Raw genomic sequence first — 8,324 nt, 5'->3', positions numbered from 1 at the left:
GAACCCAGCTTCTTGGATTATTTGCTCAGCATACAGGTTGAATAAGTATGGTGAAAGAATACAACCCTGTCTCACACCTTTCTTAATTTTAAACCATACAGTGTTCCCATGTTCTGTTAGAACAACTGCCTCTTGGTCCAGGTACAGATTCTTCATGAGCACAATAAAGTGTTCAGGAATACTAAGTTTACAATTATATAATGGGAGCAATGGAGTGTATGTCTAACTTTTGGGGTCATTTTTTCTGGTGTGCTTTTGGTACTTTCATACCTGGTGATAATAGTAAACCATAGTTCCATAGGACAAGTTAGTTAAACATCTTAAGAATTAAGGTCTAAATCACTCAACCAAGCAGCCCTGATTAACAGAAGTGTTAGCAGTGGCCATGAGAATGTGGTAGTGTGAAATGACTGATGACTTTGCTATCCAAATTCATCTTAACTACCACAGAATGGTTGGACGGAACCATTCAAATAGCACTGGGATTGATTAGTTTTGCCATTCCACTAGGTTTAAAAGGAGCCATCTCAGAAGCAGGAACAGATGATCCTAGGAACTTCAAGGAAAAAAGCAAAGCGTGAGATTCATACCTGTAAAACTGTCAGCAGCAAAGATGGCGGCATAGAGAGACAGAGCATCTGTGGGCTCCCCAACCCAGGTACTGAATAAAACTGAGTACCTATGGGCAGAAGGCTGGCTTGCAGAATATGCCTTTTGGGCATTTATACAGACTGGTTAAAGGAGTTTTATAACACTTGCCTGAGCCAAGCAAAGAGGCTGAAAGGCCAAAGACAAGAGGGCGGTATACCTGCAGTACAGCAGAGAGGAGTCGTTCCTGACTGCAGAAGTGCTATCTCCTGAGTTGTTTCTGACCTTGAATTGTGCTCTGTTCACTTCCCTTATAAATCCCATAATTGTGATTATTGTCGTTACAACAGTTGAAGCATAATGCAGAGAGTTCTGTGGGAGGGACAGTTGGTGTCAAAATACATAAAGAAGATTGAAGGCAGTCTGCCTTGGACTGGTTTTGAGTTTGGTTCTCCTTCCCCCTTGTGAAGCCAGAGGAAGTCAGACATGCAATATAGAAGAGATCTGGTAGCGTAGTGGTTCCGAGTCGGGTTGTGAACCGCAAGGTCAGCAGTTCGAAATTACCAGCTGCTCCGCGGGAGAAAGACGAGGCTTTCTGCTCCCGTAAAGATTTACTGCCTCGGAAACCCTGTACAGGGTCGCTCCACGGCACATAACAATAACAACAGTTGTTTTAAGTGCTGTCGAGTTGGTTCCAACTCATAGTGACCCTGTAGAGGGTTTCCAAAGAAGGGCTGGTGAATTTGGACTTCCAGCCTTGCAGTTCAAACCTACCTTGCGGTCAAGTGCTTATTCTATAGTGCCACACCAGTAGACCTAGTTGTTGTTGCTAAGTACCGTGGAGTCGGTTCCGACTCATAGCGACCCTGCACAGGGTTTCCGAGGCTGTAAATCTTTATGGGAGCAGAAAAGCTCATCTTTCTCCCACGGAACAGCAGGTAGTTTCAAACTGTAGACCTTGAGGTTAGCAGCCCGATTCGTAACCACTACGCTACCAGAGTAGTCCTAGTAGAGGACAGAAATTATTGTTAATTTCAGTCTTAGGTACAAGATAACAGTAGGGAATTTAGCTCATTCCACTGACATTCATGTTGACTTGTTTTTCTAGAAAAGCAAAACCAGTAAAACATATATATATGTTTATTATACAGGAAATGGCTTACAATTGCAGAGTCCCAGGTCTCCAGTGGATGAGCGAGGCCCTCCCTAGTATCCATTAAGCTGTAAGCAGGCCACACCCTCAAAGACACATCCCTTCAATTGATTGGCTGTTCATAGCTACACATCATAGAGCTAACTACTCCTGTATTAGGTTTCATCATCATGGAAATAAGCACATCCCAACTGCTAAACCTCTGGAAATCTGGGCCTAGTCAAGTTGACACATAACCTGAACCATTACAGTAAACATGAGGCACAAATGGATCTGATTAGTTCAAGGGGTAGATTGCAGTTGATGATATCAGTGTTCTCTCCACAACATCTAGACCTAACCTGAACATCACCCACAGACAGACAATTCCCATATGTGTCTCTCTGCTTGAGAAGAGTCTCTGGCTCCAGGATCATGCTTACCTGACGTGTGGCAGGAAGTGACAGAAAGTTATCACAGAAGTTGGTGATAACCAAATTCCTTGTCTCTTAGTGTCACAATTCAGAGACACATTCCACTTAGTCTCTCAGCGGGTCCCCGATACTATTGAGCCCAGGTGATCAAAAATAATAATCTGTTTTAAAACACATTTTTTATTGGTTTTATTCCTTATAGGGCAGGGATGTCAGCTTGAGGACTAAGGTGCGCCTGACCCAGGCCATGCTGTTTTCAATAGCCTCATATGGATGTGAAAGCTGGACAGTGAATAAGGAAGATGGTAGAAGAATTGATGCCTTTGAGTTGTGGTGTTGGAGGAGAATACTGAAAGTGCCATGGACTGCCAAAAGAACCAATAGATCTGTTTTTGGAAGAAGTGCAGCCTGAGTGCTCCTTGGAGGGCAGGATGGCTAAGCTTCATCTCTCCTACTTTGGACATATTGTCCGGAGGAAAAAATCATTGGAGAAGGATGTCATGCTGGGTAAGGTGGAGGGTCAGAGAAAAAGAGGAAGACCCCCAACGAGATGGATCAGCCAGGTGGCATCATTGATAGACTCAAGTGTGGCAGCGGTAGTGAGGTTGGCCCAGGATCGGACATTGTTTCGTTCTGCTGTGCATGGGGTCGCTATGAGTCGGTTCCGACTCCATGACACCTGACAACAACAACAACAACAACAATAAGGGCAGGGAGCCTAGGTGGCCTCTTGGAAAGGGTTATTAGGAAAACAAAGACTGTCTCAAGTTCAGGTTGTTGTTGTTAAGTGCCACTGAGTCCGTTTCCAAGGAGTGCCTGTTGAACTTGAAATGCCGACCTTACAGTTCAAACCAGCTTTGTAGTACAGTGCATTAGCCCACAGTGCCATACCACGATTCCCAAGTTCAGGAGATCTCTTTCATTCACTACTGTATCTTTTCTTCCTACTCTTACCCTGCACTAATCCCTAAAATGTTTCTTTGGATCACCTCCTAAATAAAATACTACAAAAATCTTGTTCCAAATCTGCTGCTGAGGAAACCTAAACCTAAGTCTGCTATTGGTTATTTAGGTCCACTAAATCTTAGAGAGCATAGTTATAAAATTACTGCAATAATCTAGGCAGAAGATGATGACCGTTCAATCTGGATGATTACTATGGGTAACTGCACATTGTCAGGAATTGTTGGATTCTGGGAATATTTTGAAGTTGCATTGTGACACATTTTATTTATTGTGTGAAGCAAAGAAGATCTTATGTATTGAATTGTGCACCCCAAAAATATGTGTTGCAAAGACTAACCTTTATACTTTTCATTATAATCCCATCTAGGAATGGGCTTCTTTGTTATGTTATCGAGCTAGTATTGGTGTAGGATGTGCTTGAGTCCATTTCCTTTGAGACATAAAAGGAACAAACAACTAAGCAAGCTAGCAGAGATGGGGAAGAGAATTGCCAAGGCACATGAAGATCACTGAAAAACAGAAGCTTAAAAGAGACCAGGTGTGCCTCCAGAGAAAAAATGCCTTCCTCTGGAACTGACACCCTAAACTTGAACTTGTAGCCTTCTAAACTGTGAGAACGTAAGTTTCTGTTTGTGAAAGCCACTCTGTTGTAGTATTTCTGTTATAGCAGTACGAGATAATTATGATAGGAGGAGTCCAGGATGTTTCCAAAGAGTTTGGTTAGATTAACTGGAATGATAGCATTGCTTTCAAGTAAGATAGAAAAGACTTCAGAAGAGAAGATTTTCAAGGGAATGTATGGAGCTCATTGTTGGTCATCTTAATCTTGAGATGTTTTTTGTTAAGTGCCATTGAGTCAGATCTGACTCACAGTGACTCTGTAGAGGGTTTCCTAGGAGTGACTGGTGATTTTGAACTGCCAATCTTACAGTGCAAATGACCTTGTGGTCCTACAGCATCACACCAGGAATCTCAATTAGTGATTTTAATTAGGCAGTTAGATACATGAGTCCAGAGTTTAGGAGCAAGCCCCTTACAAGAGCTATCCATTTAAGAGTCATTGCCATATAGATGCCATTTCAAGCTATGAGACCAGATGAAATCAAGAGAGTGAATGTAGAGAGAACAAAAGACCCAGGATTGAGCCCTGGAGTCTTCCAATGGTAAAAGGCTGGAGAGAAGGGGGAAGGACTGATAAGAGGTTTAGAAGAAGCCATCAGTGGGACTAGTGACAAACCCAGGAAATGTGTTGTCCAAGTGAAAAATGAATGTAGACTAAGAGGGAAGGGATGATCAGCTGTCAACAATATTGCTACTAAATCAGGACAAATAAGGATTAAGCTTGTATTAAAGGATTTAACAGTGGGGAGATCAGTTCAAATCTGGTGACAAGTTTTTGGTACCCAAGATAACGCCTTATAGACCCAATGAGGTTCTATGAATACCTGAATTTACCTGGAGCACCTGGTGTGACACTTTGGGTGAATGCACTAGACTGCAAGGTCAGTTTGAACCACAAGGTCAGGGTTCAAGCCCACAAGCCACTCCTCAGAAACCCTACACAAGGTCACTATGAGTCAGAACTGACTCGATGGACCTTAACAACAACAACAACATCCTGGAGCACAGTACAATCTAGGTTTTCTTCAGACCATGAGAAAGGTACACCTGAAAAGACGGAATGACTGCTAAATTCACCTAGACCGCTAACCACAAGGTCAGTAGTTCAAACTCACCAACTGCTCCTTGGAAACCCAAACCAGGGTTGCTATGAGTTGGAATGGACTCAATAGCACTTAACAGCAACACTGACTATGTCATTGGCAACAGAACACTGGGAATGATGTACATATCAGATGACAAACTCCCGTTGGGGCCACAATGGGAAACAAGGAAACAAACCTCAAAACAATTATACTAGAATCTCTCCACAGTCAGGCTAGGTTAATTTACTGAAAGCTTTTGTGATGGATTTTTGCTGTAAAGTAAATTGGATAGTAGATTGTACTGAACAATAGTGCCTAAATTTTTCAATTCTTTTGACTTGCTATAATCAACGGAGACCCCTCAATGCCCTGGAAATACTGGCTAGATTCAGGGTGATTCAGTAACCTGTAAGTCATCCAAAAGTAAGCCTTAATTTTTCAATGAGAATACTGAGAGGTAATGCACAAAAGCCATATACACAAAAAACAACTGTCTTCCCAGAAAATGAGAACCAAAATAAATCCATGTAATAATTTCATCCATTCTCCATCTGGTAAGAAGTTATTCCGCATCTAGTTTTAACTTTAGTACAAATAATGGCCTTGTTTTCTTCTTAGGATGGCATTTGAATTTTGTCCAAAAATTACCTTATCTCACTCATCAGTACTCCATGTCATTTTTCCTCCTGGTGCAATGCTGCTTTTTGGCTTTTACATTTCTTATCCACTAATAGTCTCTGAAAGTCCTAGTGAGGCACTGTGGGTTAATGCGCTAAGCGGCAAAGCAGGTTTGATCGCAAGGTTGGTGGTTCAAGCTCACCAGCTACTCCTTGGAAATACTATACAGGATCACTATGAGTCAAAACTGACTCGATGGCACTTAACAACAACAAAAGTCTCTTGGTAATTATCACATTTGGGATGATAATCACATGTGTGGCTCTGAAAGATAATGCGCTGGACCATAAGGTCAGTTTGAACTGCAAGGTCGGCAGTACAAACCCACCGGCTGTTCCTTGGAAACCCTATACAGAGTCATTATGGGTTGGAACTGACTATGGGCATTAACAACAACAATACAGGGTTGGAGTCCTACAGTGACGCTATATGATAAGCACTGGACTGCAAACCGCAAGATTGGAGGTTCAAACCTACTAGCCTTTCCTTGGAAACTCTACAATAGGGATGCTATGAGTTGAAACAGACTCCATGGCATTTAACAACATAGCGTTGTAGTGAGGCTCAGGTGACCTACCTAATCCATCTAAATCGGTATGACAGTACTTACAAAAGAGCTCATGCTGTATGTATGTTACATTTTATATTTACTCATAGTGCATGGCTATGACAATTATACTATGTGGCACTTATGAAGTCATTGTGAGAAGTAATACTTCTAATTCTCTGTGTAGAAAGCTGTAGCAATAATCTCCCAGTTTGGGAAAAAACAACTCACAAAGTCTGAAGACAAGGGTGTGAACACCCTAAGGTCCTCAAGTCTGAACCAGACTTAGAACCAAGGTCTCTTGGTCTAAGATAAGCAATTGGCACCGCCTAAATGAATATTTCGACTGTGTGAATCTTGACAACCTATGAATAACATTGCAAGGGATAGGTGTTCCAGACCACTTAATTGCTGAAAGTGAAGAGGACTTAAAACATTTACTGATGAAGATCAAAGAGCACAGCCTTTGGTATGGATTACATCTCAATGTAAAGAAAACAAAAATCCTCACCAATGGACCAATAAACAACATCCTTATCAACAGAGAAAAGATTGATGTTGTCAAGGACTTCATTCTTCTTGGATCAACTATTAACACTCATGGAAGAAGTAGTCAAGAAATCAGGAAAGGATTGTATTATTTCACCACACATATTCAATCTGTATGCTGAGCAAAAATCCAAGAATCTGTGTTATATGAAGAAGAACATGACATTGGTATTGGAGGAAGATTCAATAGCAACCTATGATAATCAGATGTTACAACCTTGCTTGTTGAAAGCCAAGAGGACTTAAAATATTTACTGATGAATATTAAAGATCACAGCCTTTGATGTAGGTTGTAGCTCAATGTGAAGGGAAAAAAATTCCTCACCATTGGAGCAATTAATCAATCATATCAAGATAAATGGCAAAAACATTGAAGTTGTCAAAGATTTCTTTTTTTTTTTTTTCAATTTTCATTGTGAATTATGTAATAGTTTACATGGGAGAACACTAGTTTTACATTCATCCTATTGTATTTTGTTTCATTGCAATGATTACAAGCCCCTCCATGCATCATCAAATAACAAAAGGGTACACCCTGCAAGCCTGCCCTCTGGCCGTCAGCACACAGCCCCTCTCCCTCTCTGAGTCCAGAGTTCCCAGCTGCTTCATCTCTCCATGTCATCATCTCTGTCTCCATCTCTGGTGTCACTGCTTCTCCTGGTAGGGACCCGCACACCACTCCTTTCCCTTGATGGTCCCAGGAACCTCCACTCCTGGACTGCAAAATCAACCACTTGCCTCCTTTTGTTACAAAACATCTACCTTTACATTTCTGACCCTCACAGTCAGTCCTGATAGTAATTATTCACTATTGCACCACAAGAGTCTTATCCCCATCTCCTTTCATCAGCCCCATCCCAACAGATTGGAAACCACTCAGTAGAAATTCTACCTTCCCCAGTACCCTCTGGAACTAGACTCCCTCTTGAAAGCTTGTAAGGCAGTCACTTCTTGCCTTTCTAGACTCCCATTTTGGGTAGCCAATGTCTAAGTTGCCCATCCCTGTCAACCTGTGTACCGAGGGGTTGGGAATGATCCTCGCTGTAAAGATTTGTTCCCTCTTTTGAGCTACTACATCCATAAGTATAGATCAAGTTCATCAAATTGTAGCAGATTATTCTTTTTTTCCTCTTCTTTCTTTTTCTAGGTGAGTTCTGATCATCCAGACATTGAAGCCAGAAAGACTTCATTTTCCTTGGATCCACTATCAAAACTCGTGGAAGCAGTAGTCAAGAAATCAAACAAGACTTCTGGCAATATAGCAGACAAGGCATACATACGACACAGACCCTCTATAACAAAGATGAGAGAGACCCAATGAAACCAACACAGATGAAAATCCTGGAACCTTAAATTTCAGAGGAAAGGATAGAGAATTGGACTGAGTGCATGTTGGAAGGAGAACCTAAGTAGGAACAGTGAGAGAGCAAGACAAACTGGTGAATGGCCAGCCAGATGTGGTGTTACCATCTTGGGAGTAGCTTTGGCAACAAAAGGTGGTCTGGCAGAGCAGAGTCACACAGGTGACAGAAGAGTTGTGATTCCTTCTTTTCCCCCACGCTCCCCTAGTTACCAGACATGTGATCACCTTCATGCATTATCAGTTCAGACTCTGCTATCCAGGAGTTCAGAGCTATTTGGGAGGAGCCATGACTACATGAAGGAGCTCTGGTAGCATAGTGGTTATGAATCGGGCTGCGAACCACAAGGTCAGCAGTTCGAAA

At 41.9% G+C, this 8,324-nt stretch overlaps 1 pseudogene; it reads left to right on the top strand.

Annotated features, from left to right (window-relative positions):
• Positions 1-543: 543 nt before the first annotated feature.
• Positions 544-8,324, top strand: part of LOC102820416 — a 64,256-nt pseudogene continuing 56,475 nt past the window's right edge.

The sequence above is a fragment of the Chrysochloris asiatica genome, unplaced genomic scaffold (assembly GCF_000296735.1).
Source record: "Chrysochloris asiatica unplaced genomic scaffold, ChrAsi1.0 scaffold00110, whole genome shotgun sequence".
Classification (NCBI taxonomy): domain Eukaryota; kingdom Metazoa; phylum Chordata; class Mammalia; order Afrosoricida; family Chrysochloridae; genus Chrysochloris; species Chrysochloris asiatica.
Note: the sequence above shows the minus strand (reverse complement) of the source record. Positions and strands in the feature narration are given on the sequence as shown.